Genomic DNA, 18,285 nt, shown 5'->3' with positions numbered 1-18,285 from the left:
AAGATCTGAAGAGATAAGCACAATCTAATTTGAGGAGCGCAGAGAAAGGGGTGACATGATTGAGACATTTAAGTACGTCACAGGTCGTGTCGAGGTGGAGAACGATATATTCTTTCCCAAGGGACCCTCGGTCACAAGGGGGCACCCGCTCAAACTCAGAGGGGGGAAGTTTAGTGGTGACACCAGGAAGTATTTCTTCACTGGAACAAGCTTCCGGTACAGGTGATCAAGGCCACCAGCGTGCTCGATTTTAAGAATAAATGGGACATCCACGTGGGATCCCTACGAGGGTCAAGTTAAGAAACTTTCTATGTTTCTATGTTTCATCTTTCTGTGTTTCTATGAAGTAGTCCATTCCATATCGCAGTTAGTAAGTAAGGAAAGGAGTGTGAAATTCCTTTTAATGATGGAAAAGAGAACTTATACATATTAGTTGTTCTCGTACTGAAAGATCTCGTAGCGTTTATTACTGTATCAAGATTTACAAAGACTAGGTGACACTCGAAATTACAGAATAATACTTTTAAAACCAATAGGAGGAAATATTTTTTCACTCAGAGAATAGTTAAGCTGTGGAAAGTGTTGCCACAGGATGTAGTAAGAGTGGTTAATGTAGCTGGTTTTTAAAAAGGTTTGGACAAGTTCCTATAGGAAATGTCCATATTCTGCTATTGAGACAGTCATGGGGGAAGCCATTGGTTGCCCCAGATCAGTGGCATGGAATATTGCTGCTATTTGGGTTTTTGCCAGGTACTTGTGACTAGGATTGGTCTACGTGAAGACAGGATACTGGGATAGATGGACCACTGGTCTGACCCAGTAAAGCTATTCTTAAGGCTTGGAGTTGTGATAGTACAGTCTTTTCGAGGATCTTGGAGATCGGTCTGTAGTTGTTGGGTTTGTTCAGATCCAGGGTTAGAAACATAGAAACATAGAAATAGACGGCAGATAAGGGCCCAAGGCCCATCTAGTCTGCCCACCCTAATGTCCCTCCCCTACCTTTGCCCTGTGAATAGATCCCATGTGCCGATCCCATTTGGCCTTAAAATCAGGCACGCTGCTGGCCTCAATCACCTGTAGTGGAAGACTATTCCAGCGATCAACCACTCTTTCAGTGAAAAAGAATTTCCTGGTGTCACCTCGTAGTTTCCCGCCCCTGATTTTCAACGGATGCCCTCTTGTTGTCGTGGGACCCTTGAAAAAGAAGATATCTTCCTCCGCCTCGACACTATTACGGAAGCTAACGTAATCCACTCTGAATTGACTCCCCAAACATTAGTAGTGGTATAGAAGCTTTTAATAAACAATATATGCAATGATGTAACATTTTTATGACATTAGGAATTATTATTATCATAGTATAGATCAATAAGAGCCCAAGTTTTACAAAAGTGAGAATAAGTACAGTTTTAGAAGGCCGACCTTTTCATATTTTCTTATGGAACATAAATAATTCAGTTTAATATGCCCTTGGCTTAAGGTATATGTGGGACAGACTAGGGGCAACTACATATCCGATTGAACGAACATAGAAGTGCATTGGGGAGACAACACAAGCACCTATGGTTCAACATTGCCTGGATCATAGCCATGACTTTTTTCAACTAAAATGCTCACGTTATTGATCAAGTAAAGCAACGTATGCGGGGCGGGAATCGACAATTGTTCCTACAGCAAAGAGAACGAGTTGGAATCTGTCACTCCGACAAGTTTAAATGCAAACATCGATTGGTTTTGCTTTTATTAACATGTTTTTTCTGTATCAGTTGGATGTTGGCTTTGAGTTCTTTTGAGATGCCACATTTCTAGGGAGCCAATTCGGTATTGGCATGGTGAGGTGAGCCATCCAGTGAGGATAGCCCTAAACTCCCTCCTTATGAGTGATGTGGAGGTGAGTTATTGGTGGATCCCGTTTTAAAGTTTGCCGAGTGCCGCTTGGTGAGCAGGACGCAGAAGAAATCGTGGAAGCAAATGGCTCAGTGAGTACTTGAATCATTCTCTTTTTGTAAATTAGAGGGAGTGGATTTTGGATATGAGACATAGTCACACTTTATTTTGCAAATAGTGTGAAGAAGAGGGGTGTCAGGAAGCCCTGAAGAAGCGGTAGTGATCCGTGAAACGTTGGCTTTAGAGTGACGCCTTGTCTTTACGTCAACACTTTCAGCAGCATTGCTAAACAAGCGATTTTTGTCCCAAGCTGAAATTGAGCCTAGCGGCAAGTGTAAAGTCTTCGTGGAAGTTTTTTGCAGCCAATGATGTGGGTGGAGGAGGCTTGAGCACGTTTGCTCTGCCTAAACAAATCTGAGGCTTTTTCTTCCGTTTAAAGACATTACTCTTAGCTAATAGAGTGGAGCATTTTTGCTTTGTTGTACGACATAAATAATTCCACCATTTGCGGGACCAGGAAGTGACATCAGAGGGGGAGCCGAGGTTGGTGCGGACAGCAGGTTGGAGATGCTAATCGCGTTGGCAAAATTAAGAAGTACAGGGCAAGGGAAGGAACACATGTGCATGAGGGGGGGAAGGAGTGGGGCAGAGAAGAGGGTAGGGGGCGCCACTACCCAGGTGCCTCCCAACAAGGGTTTCCAAATGGAAAATCTGGACTCGTGGCCCCGCCCCAGGCCTGCCCCGTTTTGGCCGGCCATGTCCCATTCTACCCCAGGCCCATCCCCTCGTCCTGCACGAGTATCGAACAATGTCGGACGGCATTCGTGCATGTGCTGTTGTGATGTGATGATGTTACCGCATTGTATCTGTGCATGCGCGAATGCCGTCCCGACGTTGCTTGTTGCCAGAAGCTTTTCAAAACCCATGTGGATTACATAGTAGATGACGGCAGATAAAGACCCGAATGGTCCATCCAGTCTGCCCAACCTGATTCAATTTAAATTTTTAAATTTTTTCTTCTTAGCTATTTCTGGGCAAGAATCCAAAGCTCTACCCGGTACTGTGCTTGGGTTCCTACTGCCGAAATCTCCGTTAAAACCTACTTCAGCCCATCTACACCCTCCCAGCCACTGAAGCCCTCCCAAGCCTATCCCCCACCAAACGGCCATACACAGACACAGACCATGCAAGTCTGCCCAGTACTGGCCTTAGTTCAATATTTAATATTATTTTCTGATTCTAAATCTTCTGTGTTCATCCCACGCTTCTTTGAACTCCGTCAACGTTTTCCTCTCCACCACCTCTCTCAGGAGCGCATTCCAGGCATCCACTACCCTCTCCGTAAAGTAGAATTTCCTGACATTGCTCTTGAATCTACCACCCCTCAACCTCAAATTATGTCCTCTGGTTTTTCCATTTTCCTTTCTCTGGAAAAGATTTTGTAAGGAGGACATGTCCGTGGAAATTCGGACTTCTGGTAACCCTATTCCCATCCTCACTATGCCACTGTGGCTACCCTATCACTTTACCCATATTACTAATAATTTCTATTTATTTTTCTATACAATATCTGTCCGGTGGGCTTATTTTTAATAATCTTCTACACAGGGGCTAGTAATACTTTAGATTTTCAAATCTTCTTGTAAGACTTTAATTTATTTTCACCAGTTCCTACTTGAGGCTGGAATAATTCCAAAGCGGAGAACTGTGCATCAAGCCAAGCTGCAACCCAATTATTTCCCATGGGGCCTATTTTATTCCAATTTATACATTTATATTTAGGGAATCATAAGAAAAGAATCAGAAACAAACCCTCGTCTTATGTACTATAAGACGACACCAATAGAGACATTTTAATACCCCTACCCTGTTTTTAAACATTGGCTAACAGTCACCTTTTGAAAAGACTCTATTATAACTTAATGATTCAAATTTCATCTAGTACATGTGTGCCATCACTCTTTTCCTAGTGGAGCAATAGTAGAGAATGAAATCTGAAATGGGGCCAGTTGACTGGGAGAAGTTGTCAAAAAGCCAACTAGGTTGAAGCTGGAAATAGCCCCTGAAGGGAGACTAGTCAGCAAAATCTGACTAGTACAAACGGGTTTCCAGAGGTAGAGCTCTTGGAAGAAGTGCTGGACCGGGGCCTCTCATGACTATAATAATTAAAAGCAGCTTAAAGGGTCAACCAGCAAATTGTGGAAGGAATACTGATGCTTAAACTGCCAAAAGAAGCTGCCACCGCAGGATGATGCAAAGAATTCTGGGAGTGGAAACAAGGAAGCTTTACTGGCCTGATGAAGGTCAGAAGTCACAAACAGCAACTACCAGATGTCAGCCTATTGCTTAATTGTTGTAATACCTATGAATACTACTTTTTTGTAAGCCTATTTCAATAATATATTCCTTATGCAATCACCTCTGGCTGTGCCTTTTTGATTCTACTTCCTGGTGAATCTTCAGTGAGGGAACTGAACCTGGGACCGGCGTTTGTCAGGGCGCCTCTCAAGTGACCCCCACCAACCATATATTGTGGGGGCCACTAACAAACCTGACACCAGATAGCAGCTTACCTGAACATTTCAGACTGTGGTAGTAGAGTCCATAAACATGCTGCATCCCAGAACTGTCGAAGTCCTCCTAAAGTTTGGAAATTTTTAGCGAGACTTTTTTTAATTTTATTTTGTTCAGTTTTTATAGGAAAAGATGGGGAACAAAGGCTTTCTGACAACAGGCTGTTGAAGAATGGGATGGGCTACAATCTGAGATTAGGAAAATGCCATCATATTTGGCCGTTAGGAAGACATTGTAAACGTAGTTCCCGGATTTAAAATTTTGATTTTATGTGTTTTATTTATGTATTTTTATTATTTTATTACATTGTTCACCATCTTGAATGGCAAATTATTTTCCAAAAAGAGAGTATATAAAGTTTTATAAATAAATACATAAAAGTGCAAGCTACCAGGATTTAGGCCTTGACTCAAGTTAGGCACCTAGATTGGCATGCCTGGCCAATCTAGGTGCCTAAACTAATTTTATTAACTGACTTAATCAGCACTGATAATTGAAAGTGTCATTTAAAAAACAATTAAAAAAAAATGAATTACCGTTTCCTTATCATCCACAGCAGATGAATCCAGAGACTAGTGGGATCACGTCCATCAACCAGCAGGTGGAGATAGAGAGAACTGATTTGTCCTCAGCCTTATTGGATGCACAGCCTCAACTGGAAATTGTGCATTTTTTTTTATCTGGTTCCAATTTTATGGAATAATTTACCTGTAGAATTGAGAAAGGAAGAATCTTTCTCAAATTTTAAAAGACATTTAAAAGCCCATTATTTTCAACTTGCCTTTTTATCTTATATCATTTTATTTTATTATTTTATATTAAAGATTATACCCCTTTTATTAAACCGCAATTGCGGTTTTTAGCGCAGGAAGCCACGCTGCTCCTGATGCTTATAGAGTTCCTAAGAGCATCGGGAGCAGCACAGGCCATTCAGCGCGGCTCCCTGTGCTAAAATTCGCTATCACAGTTTAATAAAAGGGGATATATTAAGTATTTTATATTATAGATCTATTATTTAGTTTATTTTTACTTTCTCTCCTATTTCTAAATGAAGTTCTTTTCACTACTTTGATTGAATTATATTGTTAATCGCTTTGATCCTCCTATTTGGCTAATTGAGCAGTATTATAAAGATTTTTTAATAAACATAAACATTATGCATTAATTTTTATATCATTTATTGTACACTACTTAGATCCTTTTAAGACTACCAGTAAAAAACATGTGTATTTATATAAATATAAAGTAAAACCTTGGTTTATGAGCATAATTCATTCTGAAAACATGCTTGTAATTTAAAACACTCATATATCAAAGGGAATTTCCCTATAAGAAATAATGGAAACTGAGACGATACGTTTCCCAACCCAAAACTAATACAAAATACTATATGTACTTGTATTGCAAGACTTTGCTCGTTTAGATCAGTCGCTACACTCCCGCAGCGTTAGAGAGAGAAGAACCATCAGCTCAGTTGTGATGATGTGACGCGTGTATACTGTATGTACTCGTATTGCAAGACCTCGCTCGTTTAGAACAGTCGCTACACTCTTGCAGCGTCAGAGAGAGAAGAACCATCGGCTCAATTGTGATGATGTGACGCGTGTATACTGTATGTACTCATATTGCAAGACTTTGCTCGTTTAGAACAGTCGCTACACTCTTGCAGCGTCAGAGAGAGAAGAACCATCGGCTCAGTTGTGACGATGTGACGCGTGTATACTGTATGTACTCGTATTGCAAGACTTTGCTCGTTTAGAACAGTCGCTAAACTCTTGCAGCGTCAGAGAGAGAAGAACCATCGGCTCAATTGTGATGATGTGACGCGTGTATACTGTATGTACTCGTATTGCAAGACTTTGCTCGTTTAGAACAGTCGCTACACTCTTGCAGCGTCAGAGGGAGAAGAACCATCGGCTCAATTGTGATGATGTGACGCGTGTATACTGTATGTACTCGTATTGCAAGACTTTGCTCGTTTAGAACAGTCGCTACACTCTTGCAGCGTCAGAGAGAGAAGAACCATCGGCTCAATTGTGATGATGTGACGCGTGTATACTGTATGTACTCGTATTGCAAGACCTCGCTCGTTTAGAACAGTCGCTACACTCCCGCAGCGTCAGAGAGAGAACCATCGGCTCAGTTGTGACGATGTGACGCGTGTATACTGTATGTACTCGTATTGCAAGACTTTGCTCGTTTAGAACAGTCGCTACACTCTTGCAGCGTCAGAGAGAGAAGAACCATCGGCTCAGTTGTGACGATGTGACGCGTGTATACTGTATGTACTCGTATTGCAAGACTTTGCTCGTTTAGAACAGTCGCTACACTCTTGCAGCGTCAAAGAGAGAAGAACCATCGGCTCAATTGTGATGATGTGACGCGTGTATACTGTATGTACTCATATTGCAAGACTTTGCTCGTTTAGAACAGTCGCTACACTCTTGCAGCGTCAGAGGGAGAAGAACCATCGGCTCAATTGTGATGATGTGACACGTGTATACTGTATGTACTCGTATTGCAAGACTTTGCTCGTTTAGAACAGTCGCTACACTCTTGCAGCGTCAGAGGGAGAAGAACCATCGGCTCAATTGTGATGATGTGACACGTGTATACTGTATGTACTCGTATTGCAAGGCTTTGCTCGTTTAGAACAGTCGCTACACTCTTGCAGCGTCAGAGAGAGAAGAACCATCGGCTCAATTGTGATGATGTGACGCGTGTATACTGTATGTACTCGTATTGCAAGACCTCGCTCGTTTAGAACAGTCGCTACACTCCCGCAGCGTCAGAGAGAGAACCATCGGCTCAGTTGTGATGATGTGACACGTGTATACTGTATGTACTCGTATTGCAAGACTTTGCTCGTTTAGAACAGTCGCTACACTCTTGCAGCGTCAGAGGGAGAAGAACCATCGGCTCAATTGTGATGATGTGACGCGTGTATACTGTATGTACTCGTATTGCAAGACTTTGCTCGTTTAGAACAGTCGCTACACTCTTGCAGCGTCAGAGGGAGAAGAACCATCGGCTCAATTGTGATGATGTGACGCGTGTATACTGTATGTACTCGTATTGCAAGACTTTGCTCATTTAGAACAGTCGCTACACTCTTGCAGCGTCAGAGAGAGAAGAACCATTGGCTCAATTGTGATGATGTGACGCGTGTATACTGTATGTACTCATATTGCAAGACTTTGCTCGTTTAGAACAGTCGCTACACTCTTGCAGCGTCAGAGAGAGAAGAACCATCGGCTCAGTTGTGACGATGTGACGCGTGTATACTGTATGTACTCGTATTGCAAGACTTTGCTCGTTTAGAACAGTCGCTACACTCTTGCAGCGTCAGAGAGAGAAGAACCATCGGCTCAGTTGTGACGATGTGACGCGTGTATACTGTATGTACTCGTATTGCAAGACTTTGCTCGTTTAGAACAGTCGCTACACTTTTGCAGCGTCAGAGAGAGAAGAACCATCGGCTCAATTGTGATGATGTGACGCGTGTATACTGTATGTACTCGTATTGCAAGACTTTGCTCATTTAGAACAGTCGCTACACTCTTGCAGCGTCAGAGGGAGAAGAACCATCGGCTCAATTGTGATGATGTGACGCGTGTATACTGTATGTACTCGTATTGCAAGACTTTGCTCGTTTAGAACAGTCGCTACACTCTTGCAGCGTCAGAGGGAGAAGAACCATCGGCTCAATTGTGATGATGTGACGCGTGTATACTGTATGTACTCGTATTGCAAGGCTTTGCTCGTTTAGAACAGTCGCTACACTCTTGCAGCGTCAGAGAGAGAAGAACCATCGGCTCAATTGTGATGATGTGACGCGTGTATACTGTATGTACTCGTATTGCAAGACCTCGCTCGTTTAGAACAGTCGCTACACTCCCGCAGCGTCAGAGAGAGAACCATCGGCTCAGTTGTGATGATGTGACACGTGTATACTGTATGTACTCGTATTGCAAGACTTTGCTCATTTAGAACAGTCGCTACACTCTTGCAGTGTCAGAGAGAGAAGAACCATCGTCTCAGTTGTGATGATGTGACGCGTGTATACTGTATGTACTCATATTGCAAGACTTTGCTTGTTTAGAACAGTCACTACACTCTTGCAGCGTCAGAGAGAGAAGAACCATCGGCTCAGTTGTGATGATGTGACGCGTGTATACTGTATGTACTCGTATTGCAAGCCTTTGCTTGTATATCAAGTTAAAATTTAATCAAATGTTTTGCTCGTCTTGCAAAACACTTGCAAACCAAGTTACTTGCAATCCAAGGTTTTACTGGGTAGCCAATATTTTGTTCTTTTAAGATAGATCCCATCTACATCTATCTGACTAAGTGACTGCCTTGTACGAGATTCGCACAACAGGAACAGCTTGATATAAACAACATATACTGTGATAACAACATAACAATAATACAATGACCAAATGTCAACATAAAACAGTTAAACAATGAAGCAAACTTGTAGATAGTGAAAGTGTATGTGTGGGGAGGGGGGGGATGTTTACCAGCAGTGATGCCCAATTTCTCATGGGCACTCCAGTGCCAACATCAAAATGGCACACCTAGCTGCAGTCTATATAGAAATATGACACCCTCCAGACCCCAACAAACAACAGCAGAGGTCCAGAATAATGTTGGTGTGTAATTTTATTTGTCAAATCACGAAGTGTTGTGCAGTGGCTGAACAAGCACATGTTTCGGCCTCTATGGCCTGCCTCAGAAGCCTTTGTAAACCAAAACTTGATTATTTGTGTGATATAGATATTCATGAATCACAACACGGAACCTGGCACCTCTCTGCCATCATCCACCCCCCCCCCCCACCCTCAAGACCACACTAACCTCCCCTAGACCCTCCCGGATCTCCATGGACCACCAATGAGTCTTCAGGTAGCCTCTAGAGGGGGGGAGGTTAGAAGGACTGGGAGCATAAAAGGGAGTTTGGATGGGGGGGGAACTCAAGCCATAGGCCTGGAGCAGCTGCAGCCTAGTGCTCCAGGATGGTAATGTAAACCCAACAAAAAGCCTGGGCTATTTTACTGTAATATTTTTGGCCCTAACGTGACTTGCCATATATCACTGCAAGACACTTTAGAGGATTTGCATAGTCATGCTATTTTTAGAACAGCTATTTCTATGTTCTATGTTCTATATTGTCAAAAAGCTTCAATATATTATTTAGAATTCTTCAGGACCCATCAGAAGTGGCTGTTGCCAGTAAAACATTCAACCGACAACCTGTAGCCAACTGTCGCATCGTCATCGGTCCACTAATCTTTTTTTGCAAAACATTTATCATTAGAATTTTAATCATTTCAAAAACATTTTTGTAAAAAAAAAAATCATCTTTTAAATTTCACAAGTGATGTTATATTTGTGAGCTGACCAGGAGGCTTAAATTTGCTCACCACTCTTTCCAAATAAATCTTGACTACATCTTATTCTATGTAATAAACTTGCTTTCATGGTATTTGGTTGGGAATAAAATACTTTGTTGTTGCCTAATGAATGAATTTTGGTAGGATGTCTTGATGTCCAGGCAAAATTTATCCATTTAAAACTAGCTCTCTCTGGGGACAGGGAGAAAATTTATCCAGTGATATTCGACCTCTATATAGAGAAATGTATCCATTTAGGGAGACCGAACAAATAGCACGTCTAACATAAATGGATAAGTTATCTGTTTAAACTTATGAACACATATTCAGCAGTCCTAAGTAAACAGATAAGGCATAGACTAAAGTCCAACACGCCTTCTTCAATTCACGAGTATCGCAACGTTTCAAACTATCTTTTCATCATCTCAACAAGTTCAGTGGAAGATGTTTGTGGCTACCTTTGAATGCCAAGATCCTTTTATCTGGAACAAACTGCAAACATACTTAAGACAACCCACCACTTACCTTGGCTTTCAGAAGAAATTTAAGACAGATCTCGTCTCTCTATAGACACTCTCCTAACCTTCACCCCCTCCCCCTAACCACAAGATCAGGCTTAAACATGTAACCTCAAGAACTTGATCTAACTCTTACTATAAACTGCATTGGTTCCTTGCAGTATATAAAAACTGTATTGTATAGACTAGGAAAAAATTTTTAGGGTGATGGTGTCTGACAATATCAAGGTAGGCAACCTGTATGATAAGACAATCTCTACCCAGATGGATTCTGGGGGTTGCAGAGAGAGAGAGAGAGGGGTATAACCAACAGAGTAAATGAGGTGATAATGCTTCTCTACAGGATAAGATAAGGTGTCATTTTGAGGCCACATCTCAATGAGAATATACAGAGACTAGAGCAGGGGTGTCAAAGTCCCTCCTCGAGGGCCACAATCCAGTCGGGTTTTCAGGATTTCTCCAATGAATATGCATGAGATCTATTAGCATGCAATGAAAGCAGTGCATATAAATAGATCTCATGCATATTAATTGGGGAAATCCTGAAAACCCGACTGGATTGCGGCCCTGATGCTAGTGTTCAAATCCTTACATGACATGGCGTCAGGCTGCTTGACAACCAAGCTTCCTCCGTATATGCCAAACCGGTCCCTCCGCTCCCAGGATGAAATACATCTCAAAATGCCCTCTGGTCGTGCCCTTCAACTGCAAACCGCTCAACGACATTCCTACTCCCACTTTGTACCAAGCCACTGGAATCAGCTGCTCTCTGAGATCAGATCCTTTGAAGGACTCCTCAACTTTAGGAAAGTAATACAAACATACCTCTTTGCCTAACTCCCCTGCCTACGACTGAAGGATTACAAAGAAATGTATATTGATACAAGATCCTCGGTATGTGTCACGTTAAGATATAAACTTGTATTGATAAATCTTGCACTGTAACTGGCAAATTTAACCTGTAAACTGTATATTATGTGTATTGGTATTAGATCCCTAATAAGTGTCGACTTAGGATAAAAACTTGTATAAAAAAACTTGTTTTTTTCTGTTACGTAGATCTTTTTGGACCCCTGTTAGGTTGCATAAGTTAGATAGTTCTAAATCTAATAGTTGCTGGCACTGTCATTTAGATGTAGGGACACTGGATCATCTGTTGTTCTATTGTCCTTTGATACTCAACTCAATTATTCATAAAAGTGGTCTAGGGATGAAGCAGGAAACTACAGGCCAGTGAGCCTCACTTCAGTTGTTGGAAAAATAATGGAAGTGTTGCTGAAAGAAAGGATAGTGTATTTCCTTGAATCTAATGGGTTACAGGATCCGAGGCAACATGGCTTTACAAAAGGTAAATCGTGCCAAACGAATCTGATTTAATTTTTTGATTGGGTGATCAGAGAGCTGGATCGAGGACATATGCTAGATGTAATTTACTTAGATTTCAGGAAAGCCTTTGATACAGTTCCTCATAGGAGGCTGTTGAACAAACTTGAAGGGCTGAAGTTAGGACCCAAAGTGGTGAACTGGGTCAGAAACTGGCTGTCGGACAGACGCCAGAGGGTGGTGGTTAATGGAAGTCGCTCGAAGGAAGGAAAGGTGACTAGTGGAGTCCCTCAGGGTTCGGTGCTGGGGCCAATTGCTGAAGTGAGTAAAATTGCTGAAGTGTTAGAAGGAAAAGTGTGCCTTTTTGCAGATGATACCAAGATTTGTAACAGAATAGATACCGAAGAGGGAGTGGAAAATATGAAAAAGGATCTGCAAAAGCTAGAGGAATGGTCTAATGCCTGGCAACTAAAATTCAATGCAAAGAAATGCAGAGTAATGCATTTGGGGATTAATAATCAGAAGGAACTGTATATGCAGGGAGGTGAGAAGCTGATATGCACGGACGGGGAGAGGGACCTTGGGGTAATAGTGTCCAAAGATCTAAAGGCGAAAAAACAGTGTGACAAGGCAGTGGCTGCTGCCAGAAGGATGCTGGGCTGTATAAAGAGCGGTGTAGCCAGTAGAAGGAAGAAGGTGTTGATGCCCCTGTACAGGTCATTAGTAAGGCCCCTCTTGGAGTATTGTGTTCAGTTTTGGAAACCATATCTGGCGAAGGACATAAGAAGACTTGAAACGGTCCAGAGGAGGGCGACGAAAATGATAGGAGGCTTGCGCCAGAAGACGTATGAGGAGAAACTAGAATCCCTAAATATGTATACCCTATAGGAAAGGAGAGACAGGGGAGATATGATTCAGACGTTCAAATATTTGAAGGGTATTAACGTAGAACATAATCTTTTCCAGAGAAAGGAAAATGGTAAAACCAAAGGGCATAATTTGAGGTTGAGGGGTGGTAGATTCAGGGGCAATGTTAGGAAATTCTACTTTACGGAGAGGGTAGTGGATGCCTGGAATGCGCTCCCGAGAGGTGGTGGAGAGTAAAACTGTGACTGAATTCAAAGAAGCGTGGGATGAACACAGAAGATTTAGAATCAGAAAATAATATTAAATATTGAACTAAGGCCAGTACTGGGCAGACTTGCATGGTCTGTGTCTGTATATGGCCGTTTGGTGGAGGATGGGCTGGGGAGGGCTTCAATGGCTGGGAGGGTATAGATGGGCTGGAGTAAGTCTTAACAGAGATTTCGGCAGTTGGAACCCAAGTACCGGGTAAAGCTTTGGATTCTTGCCCAGAAATAGCTAAGAGAAAAAATTTAGATTGAATCAGGTTGGGCAGACTGGATGGACCATTCAGGTCTTTATCTGCTGTCATCCACTATGTTACTATGTTTCTGGAAGTCAATATGGGGACAGATTAACCTCATACTGGAATCAACAATCCCTTTGACGTATGAGGCAATTATATGTGGAACATTGCTGCATATTAAGCCCCCTATGGACCTCTACAAATGCCGTCTTTTGCTAATTACGACAGGGCTAGCCATGCAGATGATAACCCGCAATTGGAAAAATTGCGACCGCCTTAACTTTCCTTTTTGGTGGGCCAGTTTATGTTTAGGTTACAGATACGAAAAGACGAATGCTGATATTTTGGGGCAGAGCAATTTTTTTTTAATTGGTTTGGGGCCCTTTGACTTCCTTTGTTACTTCAACATAGTTGTCTTTTGTTTTAATTTTTTGTTTCTTTTGATACACATCCAGGACAGGGTGGGTTGGGGGGGGAGGATATCTTTTTGGTTTATTCTTTGATTAAATATGTTGGATGGGAGGGGAGGGATATTTTTCTTCTGCATTGTTATTGATTGAATTTAAGTGCTTATTGGTTTATGAATGTCTGTATAATTCTTGGCACTTTGTATTGGTTTTGAAAATTAATAAAGATTTAAAAAAAAAACAAACCCAAAACAACTTGTAGTGTAACTGGCAAATTGTAGCCCGTTAACTGTATGTTATGTATCTGCTCAAAAGATTAACTTTGAACCAACACGTAAGATCAATTCAGTATCATTTAAAATAAGCCCTACAATTAAAATTTTGGGAATTGTTTTTGACCGGTGTTTGACCATGAAGACTCAGATAGATGCAGTGGTTCGGAAGAGTTACTATACCTTGTGGAAACTTCGTACCGTCAGATCTTACTTTGACGCTACTGCTTTTACTCTCTTAGTTCAGACACGACGTTTGAGTATTTTGGATTTTTGCTATGTTATATATTTGACAAGTACTAAGAAAAATTTTACTAGACTGGCCTTGGTCCAAAATACAGCTGTAAGAATGATTTATGGCCTGAAAAAGTACGATCATGTTACTCCTTATTATCGTGAGTTGCATTGGCTGCCGGTGGAGACCCAGGTGATTTTTAAGTTGGGATGTTTATATTACAAAGTAGCTTTTGGTGCCACTCCTTCATACCTTGTTGAAAGATTTGTTATCATGACTCATGAGAGGAGCAGAAAATCTCACGCCCTATTTACGTTCCCCTCTGTAAAGGGTTGTAAAAGTAAGAGACATCATGGGCATTGTTTGTCTTATCAGGCTGCTTCTCATGACAAAGATTTCTATCCGTTATTGATCAGATTCATGTCTTATAAGCACTATAGAAAACTTTTGAAGACTTTTCTTTTTCTAAATTTCTTACTTAGCTAAATTTCATCGCATCTCATTAATACTGTATTTTCCCATAGCATAATCTTTTGCTAACCGCATTGAAGTAATGGCTATGCGGCCTAGAAATTTGCTGTTATGTTATGCTAACCTATAACCCGTTCTGAACTCTTTGGGGAGAACGAGATCCAAAATGAGATAAATAAATAAATTGAATGGAAATGAGGCATTAAGCACCTCAGCTCAGTAGAGAAGTGCACAGAAAAAAATGTTTCAATTTGAGATCATTTGGGGGGGGGGGAGGGAGTCAAAAATAATGCATGAGGAGTGTGTGGCGCGGTGGTTGAAGCTACAGCCTCAGCACCCTGGGGTTGTGGGTTCAAATCCCACACTGCTCCTTGTGACCCTGGGCAAGTCACTTAATCCTCCATAACCCCAGGTACATTAGATAGATTGTGAACCCACCGGGACAGAGAGGGAAAATGCTTGAGTACCTGATTGTAAAAACCGCTTAGATAACCTTGATAGGCGGTACATAAAATCCTAATAAACTTGAAACTTGACCTCACATGCAAAATATGATTAAACCAAGTATATATTTTCATATGCGTAAATCAAATTTATGCATATTTATTCTGAGGTTTTAGGCTTGAAAAGTGAATTTAGTGTATATTCTTGGCATGCATCACATTTTCCAAACCCAAAACACACCCCAAATTAGGACAACGTGTTGCATTTCAAGGAAGAGATGAAGATAACCTGCTCTCTGTAGCAATTACAACCATAACCACCTTCCTTGGCTTACTAGATGGGCCATTCTGGTCATTTTTTTTTTCTGCCATCATCTGCTATGTCATTTACGAGGGGTCGCTGAATAGTTCTCAGCCCAACCAATAAAACTGAGGCAGCCTCCATCGAGGGCTAGGCGTGATTTTCTACTTTTTTCATTCAGTCAGAAAAATACAGAAAGACAAAAATGGAAAATCACTGGACTAACCCCCTCTTTTGCTAAGGCGCGCTAGCGTCCGTTATATTCTATGAATGCGTTAGCGTTTGGCGTACGCTAAATCGGCTAGCGCGCCTTAGTAAGAGAGGAGGGTAAGTGTATAGCCCTCGATGGAGTTTGACCAAACTTTCTTGGTTAGACAGAGAACTTTTCAGTGGCCCCTCAAAATGTTACTATCTGCTAAAGTTACTAACATGCTGCTGTTCCAGGTTAATGTGTGTTAATACTAAGAGCTTGTGTTATTTTGTGTCTATAGTGCCCCCAGTGCCTCTGTCCTGTGTCCATAGTGCCCCCAGTGCCTCCGTCCTGTGTCCATAGTGCCACCAGTGCCTCCTTCCTGTGTCCATAGTGCCCCCAGTGCCTCCGTCCTGTGTCCATAGTGCCACCAGTGCCTCCGTCCTGTGTCCATAGTGCCACCAGTGCCTCCTTCCTGTGTCCATAGTGCCCCCAGTGCCTCCGTCCTGTGTCCATAGTGCCACCAGTGCCTCCGTCCTGTGTCCATAGTGCCACCAGTGCCTCCTTCCTGTGTCCATAGTGCCCCCAGTGCCTCCGTCCTGTGTCCATAGTGCCCCCAGTGCCTCCGTCCTGTGTCCATAGTGCCACCAGTGCCTCCGTCCTGTGTCCATAGTGCCACCAGTGCCTCCTTCCTGTGTCCATAGTGCCCCCAGTGCCTCCGTCCTGTGTCCATAGTGCCACCAGTGCCTCCGTCCTGTGTCCATAGTGCCACCAGTGCCTCCTTCCTGTGTCCATAGTGCCCCCAGTGCCTCCGTCCTGTGTCCATAGTGCCACCAGTGCCTCCGTCCTGTGTCCATAGTGCCACCAGTGCCTCCTTCCTGTGTCCATAGTGCCCCCAGTGCCTCCGTCCTGTGTCCATAGTGCCCCCAGTGCCTCCGTCCTGTGTCCATAGTGCCACCAGTGCCTCCGTCCTGTGTCCATAGTGCCCCCAGTGCCTCCGTCCTGTGTCCATAGTGCCCCCAGTGCCTCCGTCCTGTGTCCATAGTGCCACCAGTGCCTCCGTCCTGTGTCCATAGTGCCCCCAGTGCCTCCGTCCTGTGTCCATAGTGCCCCCAGTGCCTCCGTCCTGTGTCCATAGTGCCACCAGTGCCTCCGTCCTGTGTCCATAGTGCCACCAGTGCCTCCGTCCTGTGTCCATAGTGCCCCCAGTGCCTCCGTCCTGTGTCCATAGTGCCACCAGTGCCTCCGTCCTGTGTCCATAGTGCCCCCAGTGCCTCCGTCCTGTGTCCATAGTGCCCCCAGTGCCTCCGTCCTGTGTCCATAGTGCCACCAGTGCCTCCGTCCTGTGTCCATAGTGCCACCAGTGCCTCCGTCCTGTGTCCATAGTGCCACCAGTGCCTCCTTCCTGTGTCCATAGTGCCCCCAGTGCCTCCGTCCTGTGTCCATAGTGCCACCAGTGCCTCCGTCCTGTGTCCATAGTGCCCCCAGTGCCTCCGTCCTGTGTCCATAGTGCCACCAGTGCCTCCTTCCTGTGTCCATAGTGCCCCCAGTGCCTCCGTCCTGTGTCCATAGTGCCACCAGTGCCTCCGTCCTGTGTCCATAGTGCCACCAGTGCCTCCGTCCTGTGTCCATAGTGCCACCAGTGCCTCCTTCCTGTGTCCATAGTGCCCCCAGTGCCTCCGTCCTGTGTCCATAGTGCCACCAGTGCCTCCGTCCTGTGTCCATAGTGCCCCCAGTGCCTCCGTCCTGTGTCCATAGTGCCACCAGTGCCTCCGTCCTGTGTCCATAGTGCCACCAGTGCCTCCCTCCTGTGTCCATAGTGCCACCAGTGCCTCCGTCCTGTGTCCATAGTGCCACCAGTGCCTCCGTCCTGTGTCCATAGTGCCACCAGTGCCTCCTTCCTGTGTCCATAGTGCCCCCAGTGCCTCCGTCCTGTGTCCATAGTGCCACCAGTGCCTCCGTCCTGTGTCCATAGTGCCACCAGTGCCTCCTTCCTGTGTCCATAGTGCCACCAGTGCCTCCGTCCTGTGTCCATAGTGCCACCAGTGCCTCCTTCCTGTGTCCATAGTGCCCCCAGTGCCTCCGTCCTGTGTCCATAGTGCCACCAGTGCCTCCGTCCTGTGTCCATAGTGCCACCAGTGCCTCCTTCCTGTGTCCATAGTGCCCCCTGTGCCTCCGTCCTGTGTCCATAGTGCCACCAGTGCCTCCGTCCTGTGTCCATAGTGCCACCAGTGCCTCCGTCCTGTGTCCATAGTGCCACCAGTGCCTCCTTCCTGTGTCCATAGTGCCCCCAGTGCCTCCGTCCTGTGTCCATAGTGCCACCAGTGCCTCCGTCCTGTGTCCATAGTGCCACCAGTGCCTCCTTCCTGTGTCCATAGTGCCCCCAGTGCCTCCGTCCTGTGTCCATAGTGCCACCAGTGCCTCCGTCCTGTGTCCATAGTGCCACCAGTGCCTCCGTCCTGTGTCCATAGTGCCACCAGTGCCTCCATCCTGTGTCCTTAGTGCCCCCAGTGCCTCCTTCTTATGTCCCCCCACTGCCTTCCAGATTTTGTCCACCCCCAAAGCCAGCCAGCCTGCCTGCCTGCTTGCCTACCTATCTCCCTCCCTGCTGCACTAAAGCCAGCCAGCTTGCCTCCCTGCCACGGAAAAAAAAGCCTCTCTCCTTCCTTTCCTCCGGTCCCATTTTGTGCAATAGAACTCATTACTAATAATGGATGCCAACAGCATTAAAATGTGCTAGTGTAGTACCACATGTAACTTTAGCTCAGGAAGTCAAACTATGGCCTGTGGGCTGCTTTACAGCTGTCTTGAATGGGAGTGGAGTACAAGTGGGCATAGCTCTTATTCTATGAGCTTTGGCACGGCCATCTAGCATCAACCTGAGAATATGCAAAGGATA

This window comes from Geotrypetes seraphini, chromosome 3 (genome assembly GCF_902459505.1).
Source record: "Geotrypetes seraphini chromosome 3, aGeoSer1.1, whole genome shotgun sequence".
NCBI lineage: Eukaryota > Metazoa > Chordata > Amphibia > Gymnophiona > Dermophiidae > Geotrypetes > Geotrypetes seraphini.
This window is presented reverse-complemented; position numbering follows the sequence as displayed.